Source organism: Spinacia oleracea, chromosome 4 (assembly GCF_020520425.1).
Source record: "Spinacia oleracea cultivar Varoflay chromosome 4, BTI_SOV_V1, whole genome shotgun sequence".
NCBI lineage: Eukaryota > Viridiplantae > Streptophyta > Magnoliopsida > Caryophyllales > Amaranthaceae > Spinacia > Spinacia oleracea.
Genome location: NC_079490.1, coordinates 50,497,208 through 50,512,872, shown reverse-complemented (window position 1 = coordinate 50,512,872; position 15,665 = coordinate 50,497,208). Strand labels below are relative to the sequence as shown.

General features: G+C 40.7%; 1 long non-coding RNA gene across 17 annotated transcripts; it reads left to right on the top strand.

Moving 5' to 3' along the window:
- Positions 1-603: 603 nt before the first annotated feature.
- On the top strand, positions 604-6,122 carry LOC110785162 (uncharacterized). 17 transcript variants are annotated; one of them, XR_002532504.2, is made up of 12 exons: positions 604-881; positions 1,423-1,546; positions 2,187-2,516; positions 2,597-2,671; positions 2,750-2,820; positions 3,346-3,463; positions 3,918-4,091; positions 4,194-4,486; positions 4,563-4,635; positions 4,726-4,969; positions 5,336-5,429; positions 5,713-6,122. It is a non-coding gene; the product is annotated as an uncharacterized lncRNA (long non-coding RNA). The 17 variants fall into 17 exon arrangements; XR_008919197.1 differs by having other exon boundaries at positions 3,901-4,091; positions 4,197-4,486; XR_008919200.1 differs by having other exon boundaries at positions 3,901-4,091; positions 4,800-4,969.
- Positions 6,123-15,665: the final 9,543 nt, after the last annotated feature.

Sequence of the window (15,665 nt, the reverse complement as noted above, 5' to 3'; positions counted from 1 at the left end):
CTCGAAATGAGGTTGCCTACGTGTCCCGTTAGGGAATCAGGCCGGACGTAGTTCTGACTACCTTACAGGACTTGAATTTGGATTCTTGAATTTGAACATGGAACTTAGACATAGAAATTCTTGAGTTGATCGAGGTTGGTCAGAGATCTGAATTATGTTCCGTCGATGTCTGTTAGTTCGACTGCTCCCCCGGAGAGGATCTTCTTGACAATGTATGGGCCTGCCCAGTTGGGCTTGAATTTTCCCCTTGGGTCCATGGTGCTTTTGCGAAGGGCTTTCAGGACAAGCTCGCCTTCACTACTACAAAAGTTGGAATAAGCAACGCTGAATAGAGAACAGTTAAGTAAGTTAAACGTTGTCTATGAGTATAGAGTACGCATTTCTCTTATAACAGTTGTGTGGAAAAAATAATAGAGAACAGTTACCTTACCTAACTGTCTTGTATTCTTTACCTAAATAAATATAATTAAATAAATATAAAATACTAGATAAAATATATAGCAGTGTTTTATGATAACCGTTGTGTATTCTTACGTTTAGAATTTTTTATTTATAATAATACTAATAAAAAAATAATAATTACTTATATTGATTGTTGGGGCGCTGCAAGCCTGCAACCAATCCCCAATATACTCCCAAGAGAAAAATAAGCTTCCAGTTCAAAGAGCGAGATGGAGACCTGCAAAAGCAAAGCGTCGTCCGCCTGCCTTTCCCACCGCCCTTTCTCTGATCTCCTCCATTTACTGCCGTCTTCAGCACCGCCTTTCCCACCACCTTTTCGCTGATCTCCTCCATTTGTTGTCGTCTTTCCCACCGCCTTTCCCACCCCCTACAAACCTCCCGTAGACGACGTTTGTTCCGCCGCTTCCGTCAATTATGAGGTTAGTATTCTTATTTTTTTTCATACTACTTATTCAAGTAATAGCCTAGGGATATGAATATATTTGATTATCTAATTGCAATGTATGCATAAGGAATTCTAGCTTGTTAATTGACAATATAAAAATAGAGTAAGGAATTCTTATTATATTAGGTCAAATTAATTTAATCGAATCACTTCCGCTTGATGAATACACAGAAAGGAGCAACAATTAAATCGAATTACATATGTAGAATTATTATCGATTGAGTTTTCTGAATTAAGATCTTATTGAGCTAATTTTCTTTTAGTTAATATGATTTAGGCTGAATAAAAATTCTCAGTTAGAATCGAAATAAAGAGGGGGAAGGATAATTTGATGTCCGCTGGGAGTAACAGACAAAGAGGTGGGAAAAGAAAACTGAAGTGAGTGAAATAATATTCAAATTTGTTGCTTTTAATGGGAGCTCATCTAATTTTTTTTAATTTTTAGATTGTTGTAACTATAATTGCAGGTTGTGATGTTTCTCTGATGATCTGCAGTTGGGCTTTTTGTTTTGCAGTTGAGTTGTGTTGGTACTGTTTGCTTTACATGCTGCAGTCTAGTTCGATTAGAAGAAGGGGCATACATCAAATTAGCAATAGCAGAGCTCCTACCATTACGGTTTCCATGAGGATGGTTTCAAGGTACACGTTTCTGCTTATTCCGGCCCATAATCTTGACTATCAACACAACAGAATATGTAAATTCCTAATTTATTCGTTCTTATTTGTTTAGATAAATTTTTTTGAACTCCAGATCTTTCTTGCCTACAGCCAACCTATATGTATGTCCTTCTGTGTCAGTGGATGAGAAAACGTGATTTTTTTCTTGCTTACTTGAATTTGTCTATACTAGTTGAGGATTGAGGGGCAAATATTGTGAACAAATTATTCTTGAAACTTGAAGAATATCTTCAAATTTGATTGGCCATAATGTCTTGGTTTTTTCTCTGACACCTTACATAAAGGATGTTCTTCAATTGTCTTTGCTTATTTGTGATTTGGGTGTTTAAAACACAGAACGGATGAAGCAGGTAACTAGTGACAGCTTGGTTGGAACACTAATTTCTCATTACTATATAATCGAAACAATTACGGAGTGACAGAACTTTCACTGTCTGCTTCTGTACCAAGCTGTGAAACACATGGAAGACAATAATAAGGCATAATTATATTCAAATGTGACGTGACAGATTTTAGTCCATTTACTTATCATGTGGTTTTTTTGTAAGTAGGAATTATATGTCTGTGTCAGTTTAATTAATCTACCTTACATGTTTATCAGGCTTTATTAATGCCATATGACCACAAAAATACTACCCCAGATGGAGCTTCTTCAGCTAAAATGAAAGCATTGGTGAATGATTTGAATTATCGGCACTTCCAAGGTCACTGCATGACTGGTTCTTGGGGGAGGCTCCGTTGGGTTATTCATCTAACTAATAAAGCTAAGAATAATAACATTGGTTATTATCTGCAGTTCTTATAAAGGTATTGCTGTATTTAATTTACAACTCACTTCAAAAATCCTTTTTTTTATAGGTATCTAGCACACGGTACTGCAACAGACTACATTTATGAGATTGCAAAAGTTCCCATGGCTTTCACTTTTGAGGTTTGTGAGATGATGTATTTTTCTTACCAAGTTACTTGATGCGATGGTTTTTTTTATATAAGTTTGATTCACACTTGCAGATTTATGGAGATGAATCAGCTCCAGTAAAAGACTACTTCAGAATGTTTAATCCAACAGATCAAACCACTTTTAAGGTATGATGAGTAAGTAAGTAATACTTAGTATTACATTAGTTTGTTTTTAGTGGGCTGAGATAGTTTTCTTTATTGTAGAGAGTTCTTATTTCTTAATGACTGGTTCGCTGCATTCTTCACACTATTCAAGTTTGGGCCACAATTGCTGGGTATGGAAAACTCGAATGAATCAGTAAAGTTGATATCGATGGATGATTATTTAGATGGATACCTGACGAGTAGACGGAGTCGATATGGAAAGAAATTGGAGGTGTTTGAGTTGGGATTGCAGGAGATACGAACTTATTTCAGACTATTTTTGCTTTCTTGTGTTATTTTAATGTTCATGTTTTGTACTAGAATTTCAAAGAGCAAGCTTAGAGGCCTAATGCTTCTCCCTGACGCACTTGTTAAATATTTTTGTTGGTTCCATATTATCAATTCATATATTACCACTGATTGATTACGTATTCTTTTTCATCTTGTACACATTAAAATTCTCCCTATCTCCATTCTCTTACTTGTGATCCCTCTCAGTCTGGGTTATTTCACTGGTTACAGAATTCATCATTTGAAATTATTTCTACCTTTTTGGCAGCTTATTGATTGTCTTTAACCCCTTTTAAGATATTTTGTGTAATTAGCTAAAGTTCTTTACTTAGGTGTTCTTGTTTGCCTTTTTTCTTTTGATGCAGATATGTAATCAGTACTGCATTCAAAAGGCCAAACAGAAGTGCACATTTTGGTTCCGCTTGAGCTTTCTCTGACGGTCATGGCTAGGAAATTTAACCAAGAGAAGATAATTTATCGCAAGTAAGTCTCTTGATGCGTTTTTTACAAGCTTTCTATGGTGATCGACATTGCGATTATCTATTGTGCATAGTCTTTTTGGTACTCAGATGGAAATTCTCTCTTTACTAAAGACAGTATTTCTCTTGCAATGAGTTTAGTAACTGCCCAGCAAATGCTAGGTCTCAGTTTCTAAAAGGATAACTATGAATGAATTTTGTAGTGCATCTATACTTAGTTTTATTGTTTTATCTTTTATGTCTTATTACTCTCAAACATGTCTATTTTGAATAACAATGCCTGCTTGATCATTACGGATAGCCCTTGTAATTCGATGTTACCCCTCCCGTGTTTTATCTCTTTCTTTCTTTATCTTTGGGTTGGGGGGGAGGTTGTTTATGAAATTGTAGAGGCTACCTCCCACAGAATTTTCATCCACCTCTATATTTGATTCTTAACAGATTTCCTCCCTTTACAGAAAGGACTGCTCTAATTACCTATTCACCGTTCACGTTCTGTTCCAGTTCTTATCAAAGATGGTAGTGTAAGGCAGGTGGATTTTTTGGAGGGATATTTCGTATAATACCAACAACTCCACGTGTTAAAGATGGACCCTTGATAGAGTCAGGTGCAAGTGCAACTGATGCTGAGGGTATACTTGTTTGACTTTTATGCTTGATTTTTTCTTGAACAAAACGCCTGAAGTGGTGTTGTTAAATGAGAGAATGACATGATTTGAAATCTCATGGTTCAGAAGTTGATGATAACGGTGAAGACATTCCTGAAGAAGAAGTTGTTTGCAGAATTTTCTTTGTGGAGCTGATGGAAGGCTCAGAGACGCTCAAGTTGGAATGTAGCTGCAAAGGTGAACTTGCTTTGGCTCACCAAGAATGTGCTGTTAAATGGTTTAGCATCAAAGGAAACAAGATATGTGATGTATGCCAGCAAGAGGTTAAAAGCCTACCTGTTACACTTTTGCGAATTCATAATGCTCAGGCTCAACAAGAAAGTAATGGACAGCAGGCTGACTTGGCTGGTTTCAGGCAAGTTAAGATCTCTCGTTTCTGCAATGCCTACATTCTTTCCAAACAAGATTATTAGTATTGATTTTATTGCATTTCAGGGTTTGGCAAGATGTCCCTGTACTTGTTATTGTAAGCATGCTTGCTTACTTTTGTTTCCTTGAACAGCTTTTGGTAAGTTCAACGAAACAAGGATCACATAATTTGTATCAATTTCTTTTAGAAACAGAGACTGCCTCACACAAAAACTATCTCCCTTTACAGAAAGGAATGCTCCAATTAATTACTTGTTCACCGTTCACATTTTGTTCCAGTTCTTATCAAAGATGGTAGTGCAGGGAATGGTTGATACTCTTCACAAGCAGGTCCGCAGGGAGTAAGAGAGAGAAAAAGCGGGAAAAAGAAAACCGAAGGGAGTAAGGCATGGTTGAACTCTTCGCACGAGCGGTTTTGCTTATTCTAGTCCAGAATCCTGACTATTAAGACATCAGGCTATGTAAATTCTAGTGTAAGTTCAAAATTTAATCATTCTCTTTTCTTTAGTCAAATTGTGTTACTCTTATGCAGATCCTTCTTTAAATTCTAGTGTGAGTTATAAATTTACTCTAATTTTCTTATAGTTGTTCCCTGCACTAACTCTAACTTTCTTATTGCTACACTAGGTTACGGTGTAGACAACATTTAGAGCTTATGTTTTTGATGAATTGACATCATTGAGTGCATGTATTAGGCTTTACTGCATTCATTATAATTGATTTATGAGAGTGTGTGTCTCTGAGCATGCGTCTACGAGTGTTATTATGTCTCTAGGTGTGTTAACATGTCAGTGCTACTCCGCAACCATTACTGATTTGGTGAGCAGGTGTTGTTTCAGGCCGCTGCATTGCTGATGTTTATTTGGCTAATAAACTACTCATGGTTGCCTTTGCTTTTAAGGGATGCGTGCACTAGAAGAAGCTATTGTGTAGGTGAGCTAAACTTATGGTTAATTAATTTATTTATTTGGCTTTGTCTGCATATTTATTTCCTGTAAACAAGTGTTAATGTGCTCATTAATCTATTTAATATATACGATTTATGCATTGGCTTCCACTATGGTATGCAAGTGAGTACAACAAGTGTGTGACTTCTATTTCAAGTAGTACTCTACTGCTACTAATTGTAGTATTTAGAAGCCTATCAGGTCAAACTCGTCTTCGATTTCATGGTTCTGTTGGTTTGCTATTGAAAAATTATGTTGTTGGTTTGCAGTTGAGGCCATAGAAGAAGATTAAGTAGAGCGACAAGTTGTTTTGAAGCTGATATTCAGGCAACGGTTTCCATGAAGTTGATGTTCGAAAGAAGGTGTTTACTATAGCAACACTAGTCTGGTTTTAAGCTCATAGTTTATTGGGTGAGCAGTAGGTTAGTTGTACTAGGTTAGAAGTTAAAGGGTATGGAATATATTGTAGGTATAAAGGGTATGGAATATATGTTGCAGGTATAAAAAGGGTATGGGAATAGAATGTTGTAATACGTTATTGTTGGTTAGTTTAGTCTTTGTTTTAGTGCAATAACTATTTTTTTAAGGGAACTTAATTAGTATCATTCCGAAGGTTGCAACTTGTACAAACGTTATTTTTTTATTTACATATTTAATGCTTATTTATCTAATAAAATAATATATATTTTTTTTTGAAAAAAAATGGGGAATAGAGGACTGTTATCTGTGTAAACTGTCCTTTATCTTAATGTAAAAGAGGAAGAATAGAGTACGCCTATCTAAGCAAGTTGTCCTTTATTTTAGTAAATACATAACAGTTAAGTGTCTCAACCGTTCTCTATTCCTTCTATATTTTCTGATTTAAGGAAGGGAATAGAGAACAGTTAGCTGAGACCACCGTACTCCATTTATATGTATATAGAACGCCTATCCAAACCATCCTCTAAACTATAGAGATCGCTTAGCAGGAGAACGGTCCTCAGGCGTCCTCTAAAGCATATTTCAACAGTTCTCTATTCCCTTTTTTGTAGTAGTGCTTCCTTGATATTTCGGGTTCTGACCCTTTTGTTGAAATGTCTGGCCACTCGGCGCTGATAGACTTATACATGGTGAATGGCTTGAAGCCGACGCTCATCGAGCATGACTAGCTCATCATATCTGGCTTGTACCCATGCAGCTTCTGGGATTTTACTTTCGAGGACTATCCTTAGAGAAGGTATCTCCAGCTCGATAGGTTGTACTGCTTCCATTCCATAGACCAATGAGAACGGAGTTGCACCAGTTGAAGTGCGAATTGAAGTTCGATATCCCCACAATGCGAAATGCAGCTTCTGGGGCCAGTCCTTGTAATTGGTAGTCATTTTCATGATGATGGCTTTGACATTCTTGTTGGCTGCTTCGACTGCCCCGTTGGTTTGTGGGCGATAAGGCGAAGAGCGATGATGTTGAATCTTGTACTCGGTGAATAGATCTTCACACTCTCCTTGAAAATGGGTTCCCTGGTCACTGATGAACTCGTGAGGAACGCCGTATCTGCATATGATGTTTTCTTGTATGAACTGGGCCACTTGCTTGGAACCCAATACTTTGAATGACCTGGCCTCAACCCATTTGGTGAAGTAGTCGATGGCGACCAGTATGAACTCATGACCCCCGGTGCCTGTTGGAGTGACTTTGCCGATGACGTCGATACCCCAGGCTGAGAACGGCCACGGTGATGATTGAGAGTATAGCAATGATGGTGGAATGTGTTTTAGATTCGCACACTTTTGGCATGTAGGACATTTCTTGACAAAGAAGTAGCAATCTTGTTCGAGGGTAGTCCAGTAGTATCGAGCCCTGATGATTTTGAGGGCTAGCATTTTCCCATGCATGTGGGTGCCACAGACTCCAGCATGTATGTTGTCCATGACTCTTTGAGCTTCGTGCTTGTCAACACATCGGAGGTTAGGACCGCCAAGGGACCTTTTGTATAGAATGGCGTCTTCTATGACAAAATTGGCTTATTGTAATCGTAGAGCCCTTTGATTCTTGCTTGAAAAGTGTGGGGGATACTCTGAATTTTGTAGATACCTTTGAATGTCTGTAAACCAGGGCTCATCTTCGTCTTGCTCGACGTTGTCAATAGCATGGACATATGCTGCTTCTTGACGTGTTTCAATTGTAAGTGGCATTTCAGCCATGCTGCTTGGAATGTTGATCATTGAGGCCAGTTTTTCCAGTGCATCGACGAATTGATTCTCCTCTCTAGGGAGGTATGTATAGCGAAGCTCTTCTATTTGTTCAGACAGCTATTTGAGGTAGGACTGGTATGGGGCCAAGCTTTCGCTTCATACTTTCCATTTGCCGGAAATTTGATTGATGATTAAGGAGGAATCCCCGTACACTCGGAGTTTCTGGACGCCTAGTGCTAAGGCGGCTTCCAGGCCAATGATGCATGCTTCATATTCTGCCGCATTGTTTGTGACGTTAAATTGCAGTTTTGCTGATATAGGAATGTGAGTGCCGTCTGGGGCTACTAGGATTACTCCAACACCACATCCGTTCTGGTTGGAAGCACCGTCAAAATGCATTGACCAACTGTCATCACTGGTCATTAAGATTTGCTCGTCGGGTAAGTCGTAATCTTCCCCTTCTGCCTCGACAGGACAGTCGGCTAAGAAATCTGAGACTGCTGAACCCTTGATAGACTTATGTGGAATGTATTTGAGGTCGAATTCTGCTAGCATGACCAACCATCTGGACAACCGTCCGTTGAGTGCTTATTTTTCGAATAGATACTTGAGAGGATCCGCTTTGCTGATCACATGTACTGTATGGGAGAGCATGTAGTGTCGTAGTTTCTTTGTGGCCCAAACCAAGGCGATGCTGAGTTTCTCGAGCTGAGTGTACTTGGTCTCTTAGTCGATCAACTTTTTGCTTATGTAGTATACGGCATTCTCCTTGCCTTCAATTTCCTGGGCAAGCATAGCCCCCACTGCTGAATCGGTTGTTGTGAGGTAGAGCCTAAGGGGAATCCCTGGTATGGCTGGCTTTAGCACTGGTGGGTTGGAAAGGTAGCTCTTGATTGTATCGAAGGCATGCTGACAGTCGTCATCCCACACCTTGGGATCGCTTTTTCGGAGCTTTCGAAATACCGGTTCACAGATCATTATGAGTCTTGAAATGAACCTGCTGATATATTGTAGTCTGCCGAGAAAACCCCGAATTTCCTTTTCATTCGTTGGTGGTTGCATCTCGAGAATTGCTTTGATTTTTGAAGGGTCAGCCTCTATGCCTCGAGAGCTGATAACATACCCGAGTGATTTGCCTGACGTTACCCCGAATGCACACTTTTGAGGATTGAGCGTCATGTTGTATTGTCTGAGCCTGTTGAAAAACTTTCGAAGTACTGAGGTATGCTCGTGTTGCTCTTTGGATTTGACAATCATGTCGTCGACATATACCTCAATTTCCCTGTGAATCATATCACTCATGATGGTTGTGGATGTTCTTTGATAAGTTGCTCCTGCGTTCTTTAGTCCGAACGGCATAACTGTATAGCAATATGTACCCCACTGAGTGATGAAGGTTGTCTTCTCCATGTCTTCCCCTGCCATGGGAATCTGATTGTAGCCTGCGTACCCTTCCATAAAAGAGAGTAAGGCGTGATTTGCGGTGTTGTCGACCAAGATGTCGATGTGAGGCAATGGAAAACCGTCTTTAGGGCTGGCCCTGTTAAGATCCCTGTATTCCACACACATTTGTACTTTGCCGTCTTTCTTTGGAACTGGGACGACATTTGCGATCCATTCTGGATATTTTGCTTCTCGAATAAACCCGGCCTCTAGCTGCTTGGAGACCTCTTCTTGAATTTTGAGGGAAACATCCGGTTTCATGCAACGGAGTTTCTGCTTGATGGGTTATGAACCTGGAATAAGGGGAATTGTATGCTGACCGATGCTGGGATCAACCCCTGGCATATCATGATAGGACCATGCGAAGACGTCTACATACTCTGAAAGTAGCTTGATAAGATCGTCCCGCTCTGCTTGATAAAGAGTTAAACCAATATGAACTAGTTTTGAGTCACTGTTGTTAAAAAGGTTGATTTTTTCTGTTTCCTTAATTATGGGCGTCCTGTTTTCATGATTTTTGATAGCTTTTAAAAATTCAAAGTCAGTTTCTTGTAAAGAAAAGTTGTTTGGATTAGGATTGTGTTTTGAATTAGGACTCGAAGAGTAAGTAGAAATTGAAGTGTTATTGAAATCAGCAATCATTACATCGACTGTTTTGACTTGAAGCTCGGCCTTTAGAGGCTCTTGATTGATGCAAGACTCTAGTTCTAGACACTTAGACTCATTTCTAGACTCAGATCCAGACTCATCCTCCGACTCGGACTCGCTCATCATAGATCCTTCGCCCACAGTAATCTTGAACATTCTGCCGTTTGGAGCAGTTATCTTGAGAGACTTTCTCCAGCCATTGACCATCTTCTCACTTGGAGTAATTAGCTTCGATGGGTCGAAATCTTCGATTTGAGTGATCATTTGAACCATGGCGTCTTCGAAAATGATTGGGGTTATTTCCTGGCCAAATAGCAGTCCAAAAGCTGATGAGTCAAGGCATTCAGGGGAAGCCTGGTCTTGTATTGGAGGAGCATCCTCCAGAAAGTGGCAGTCTTGAAATATCTCGAATCCGGGGTAGAGATCCCCCCTTGAAGAGTCATAGAAAGGTTCTGGGAAGTCAAAATATAAGTCGTCCTCTCCTTCTTTCACGAATTGCCCATTGAGTGTGAGTTGATGAAGAGGTATTTTGAATTGATCTTTGCCAGCTCGACGGGCCTTTAGCTTAGCCTTTTGCTGCTTGTCATCGAACTTAGTTGGCTTGTATCCCAGGCCGCAACAGTTAGTCTGCCCTTGGGCCTTGAAAGGAGATTCGGTGGGTGGTGGCAGAGTAGTGCCCAAGAAGCGCCCACGCTTGATCATCATGCGCTTTGCCATGGCATTCATTCTGGATTCGATGGCTCCAACTTCAGCACTGAATCCCCAAAGGTCTTCGTCGTTGTCATCATGTTCGATTAATATCAGAGCCTTGTCGGCTATTTTGGTCCTTGGATGGGACGCATGCAGGGTAATGACGTTTTCTTGGACCCCCATTTGAACTTTCTGGTGGATCCAAGGTCTTCCCAATATGAGATTGAAACTTGCTTTGATGTTGAGCACTTGAAAGCTCACTTTCCGCTCGATTGGCCCTGTGCGGAGTAGTAGAGTGAGAGTTCCCATTGCTTCCCGGCGAGTGTTGTCATAGGCACGAACACCTTGGGAGGAAGTAGAAAAGTCACTAGGGGTGAAACCCAGATTTTCAGCAGTGCGGAGAGGACACACATTGATGGCTGATCCATTGTCCACTAGAGTCATGGGGATGATCTTGTCTTTGTATTCGACAGTCAGATAGAGAGCCTTGTGATGGCCTGCCCCCTCAGGTGGGAGGTCTTTATTAGTAAAGGTGATTCCTTCTTCCAGATTTGTAAGCAACCCGATCAATTCGTCAGGAGTGACTTCTGGGGTGACATTCAATTTGACCAGAGCATTGATAAGAGCAGTGTGGTGCTCCACAGAGGAAGCCATGAGTTTCCAAATATTAACCTCTGCCTTAGTGCGCTTCATTTGCTTGATTAGAGGGTTCTCCTCGGTGTGTAGAGGAACATTAGTTGTCGGTGCCGTTCTGTTGGCTGGCTTTTGAATTCGTCCCGACCTAGTCATGACTTGAACACTGTTTTCTGCCTTGGGGTCCAAGTACCAGTCGGCGCTCACGATTTCTCGGCATTCATCATCAGAGATATTTATAATAGGAGGGTCCTGATATGTGTCTTCATCATCGCTGGCCCAGATCCCACAAATGTCTCCTTGAGGTACCCCAGATTCCGAGTTTTCATTTGGCTGCACATGGTGTGGCACAGGCCTTTGGTTGTGAAATATTTCTTCTAGGAAGAGAGTTTCTTGATTGTCTTCGAGAGCCCTTATGCGAGCCTCCGCTTCCTCAACACGTTCATAGAGCTCTACTACAGCTGTTGCTAGTGAAGTCATCTTGAATAGGATTTTGAGAGGAGGAGTCTGAACACCTATTTAGGACATGATTTTGAACTTAGAACTTGAACTTCCCGACACATGATATGATATGCATGCAATGAATGAGACCTAGACTTCGACTCTAAGTGCCACTCCGAAGATTCGGGATTTTGGATTTTGTGCTTGTATTCGGGATTTGCAACCCGTTGGAAATGTTTGAGAGGAGCGTTCATTCTTTTGTGAAAGTTGACTCTTTGTATTAGAACTTGGAATATCGAAAAAAGAATATTTCGACCTATTGGAAATTGGACTTATTTGAAGGGAATTTCAACCCGCTCAAGAATTTGGAAATTGGACTTGTACTAGGAAATTGAACTTTGTATTATTTCAAGGGAATTTCAACCCGTCGGTATTTTAGGGGGATTTCAACCCATTGGACTTGGAGTATTTGAAGGGAATTTCAACCCGATTGAAAAGGGAATTGACTTTGTATTATTTTAATGGAATTTCAACCCGTCAATATTTTAGGGGGATTTCAACCCATTGGATCTGGAGTATTTGAAGGGAATTTCAACCCGTGGGTATTTCAGGGGAGTTTCAACCCGTTGGAAGATTTGACTTGTATTATTTCAGGGGATTTTCAACCCGTGGATAGAATTTAAACTTGTATTATTTCAGGTGATTTTCAACCCGTTGAATAGAATCTTGAACTTGTATTATTTCTGGGGAGTTTCAACCCGTTGGAAATATTTTGAATTTTATATTGGGGAGCAATGGAAAGCAAGATGTCTTTGTGTGAGGGGGTCGAAATTAAAAGCACGAGGCTAATGCGTGACCTCGTCCCTCGTGGGCGTGACGTTGTCAGATCAAGTGTAATTGGATTTCCTGTGAGTTTACACCCAATCGACTAGTAATATAGGAGTCGCCATTCAGTTTTTATCGACAATGAGAAAAACTGACAAAACCCGGTTATCGTGACATAAAGGGAGTGCAATTATGTTCGACCACGACGGCCATAGGTTCCCTTGTGATCCCTGGTGTGGGGATCGCTCAACGTACACCCGCAGGGCAGAGATTGAGAGTTCGAGGGACTTTAACTACCGAGAGGAGTGCTCATCGATAACTCCAGAGGCAGGTTATCCTTACTAGCTCAGCATAAATAATTGAAGGGACATGCGTTAAACTATTAAACTATTCTGAATTGATTTTAGCAATATGCAACACATAACACTAAATCGATCGTGATTATCTTATTTAGATTGATTTAAGGTACCTAGCATGATAATTTAATTGTCCAAGGTATTATCTTATTAGGCGTGATAGATCAATCAAGTTAATAGTTTGACAATTTTATAAAAGGGTGATGAAAGCGATTAAATCATATGAAGGACACATTACAACGCACCCTTGAGAGGTGCGTTACGGTTCTCAGAAAACTAACCACTTGGCTTTGCTATTTCTCCTTTTATTTAACGAATCTCGGGTTTCCAAGGAATGTTCGACTTTTGGGTCGATTGCGACAGAACGCCGGATCAATTTCGCACCGTGAGGCTAGGCTTAAGGCTAGAGTCAATACTCAGGTTATGGAATTGTGTGTTCTTTTTCACATCGGTTTTAGGCTGTATTTATAGGAAAAGAGTGCGTGGAAAGATATATTTTAGGATACGAATCCAAAAAGAATCCGGAGATAAAACGGCCCCAGGCATTTTCAGCACCCAGGGCTGGGCGCCGAAGATTTCGGCGCCCAGAACCAGGCGTTGAAAATGGGATCTGGGCCGAGTTCTTTGTCAGATTTGGACTCTTAGAACACGGAGCTTTCGAGACTTATCCGAGTCTTTTAGTGCGTATTAACTTATGACGGAACGCGTCTGGGCCCGTTACGAACTCTAGGTTCATTAGGAATTTAATTAATACGTAACTCTTATTTTTGAATTATACTGGGAATGCAAATTCTATCTCTTTTAGGATTTATGTTGGAGTGCAACACCTAATTCTGACAGGTTTCTATCTTTTATGACTTTGCCACTTTTAACAACTACCTTTTACGGCAGTTACTATCTTTAGCAGGTTTCCATAAATAGCAGTGTTGGCTGAAATGAAAAGGGTGATTGAGATTCGTTATTTTATAGAAGATGGGTTTCCAAGTGGAGATTTGTGTTCTCATCATCGAACCTTCCCTTTCGGGAATGGGGACAAAAGTAGGTGTCTACAGTTAGCTGCCACTTTGACTGAGTCTCGAGATGAGACGATGGTCAAAGTACTAGACGGAGTGCGTCATACAAGCCATGGTGTATGTGACCTGTTTTGCGAGGGTCTCACGAGCCCCCGAGTGATAACATTTGACTTAAGGGTCATCACTTGAAGTGTTAACACATTCCTCACGTGTCATTGGAATATGTTTAACCGATAGTATAGAAACTCCCTCACTTTGTCATTGGAAGTATCTAAAGATGTTTTCGAAATCAAAGCTATAAAGTGTAACTAGGCCTGGCCAAGCCCAATCACAAGGTAAAACGTTTTTAAAAGATTCTCATTTTTTAAGGTTTAGTTAAACGAGAAAACCCCCTTATTTTTATAGGACGTAAAACGAAGGAAAATCCAGCACATCGCTTTTTTTTTTTTTGGGAAAACGGAAAACCAATCCTTTGATTTTTGGAAAAGGAAAACCAGAAAAAGTTATCGCTGCAGCGACTAAGGACCTGCGCGGTTAGTGACGCAGACCTCGCCCGCTGAAGGTGGGTGAGCCTGTCCGCTGAGGGTGGACGCCCCGTCCTATAGAAGTGGACGAATCTGTTTTGATGTTTTTTTTTTTGAAAATAAGGACCTACGCGGTTTGTGAGGTAGACCCCGCCGGCTGAAGATGGTGAGCCTGTCCGCTGAGGGTGGACGCCCCGTCCGATAGAAGTGGACGAATCTGTTTTGATGTTTTGAAAATAAGGACCTACGCGGTTTGTGACGTAGACCCCGCCAGCTGAAGATGGCGAGCCTATTTTGTTCTTGAAGATTTCTTTTTCGAAAACTGAGGACCTGCGCGGTTAGTGACGCAGACCCCGCCCGCTGAAGGTGGGCGAGCCCTGTCCGCTAAGGGTGGACGCCCCGCCCGCTGGAGGTGAGCGAACCTGAATTCGTCTTTCCGATTTGGGACCCGCGCGGTTCGTGGCGCAATCTTGCCCGATTGAGGTGGGCAAGTCCCTATTTCATTTGTTCTTGGGATTTCTTTTGAGAATTTCTTTTTATTCATTCTTGTAAGAGCGAATTCTTTCGAGGGATGCTCATATTTAGTTGCAACCTGAATGTGGGTTGACAACGTGCTTAGACCAACCATTGTCTCGTGGTCATCATCTTTCATGGTTTTGAGCTAGTCTTTACGGCCCAATTTTGCCACTACCTGGGTCCTTGATTAGGGGACTATGTATAAGTATTGACGGTGACCTTTGTCTTGAGGTCGTAATCCGGTTTTATCTTTTGAGATTATCCAAACACGGGACTTCGTACAGCATAGTCTGGGAATATTGTTTTATCTTTGCATACTCTCTTTTGAAATATATATTTTCTTTCGAGCCCCCAAGCATTCGTGCTTGACGGTCGTTTCTTGTCAAAGAGGTTCCTTGGGGATACGCATTTTGTAATGTCCTTGATCGTGTTTGGGATCGTGCTCGTAAGTGCGAGCGATCTTTGTAGTGGTATGCTACTTTGATGAAGTCGTGGAGTGCGACTTCATTTTCCGGGCGACAAAGTGCTTCAATTTTCAACAATTAATACACCGGCTTGATCTTTTGACAAATAAACGCTTTTTAATTTAAGAAACCAACGACTTGATTTTTTTTGTGTTTCGAAGAATGACTTTGTTTATTTTTTTTCTATATCGCCTTATCAAAATGTACATATATATATTTTTTTTCTTGAGATGAGTTTAAGTTTCGACAAGCTTTAACATTTGTTTTCACTATTCGGGCTCTAACGGTGCTTTGGGCTTGATCTTGATTACAACAGGGCCTCGTACGATTTTAAGTCCTTTCCTGCTCCGCGTTTTTAAGGGTCCGGGTCTTGGACTAGATTTCCGGCGCCCCTGGCAAGGCTTTAATAATTTCGGCGCCCAGCCTTGGGCGCTGGAAATGCTATTTCGACAGTTTTCTTTTCTTAATTCCGGATTTCTTAACACGTTTCCGAAT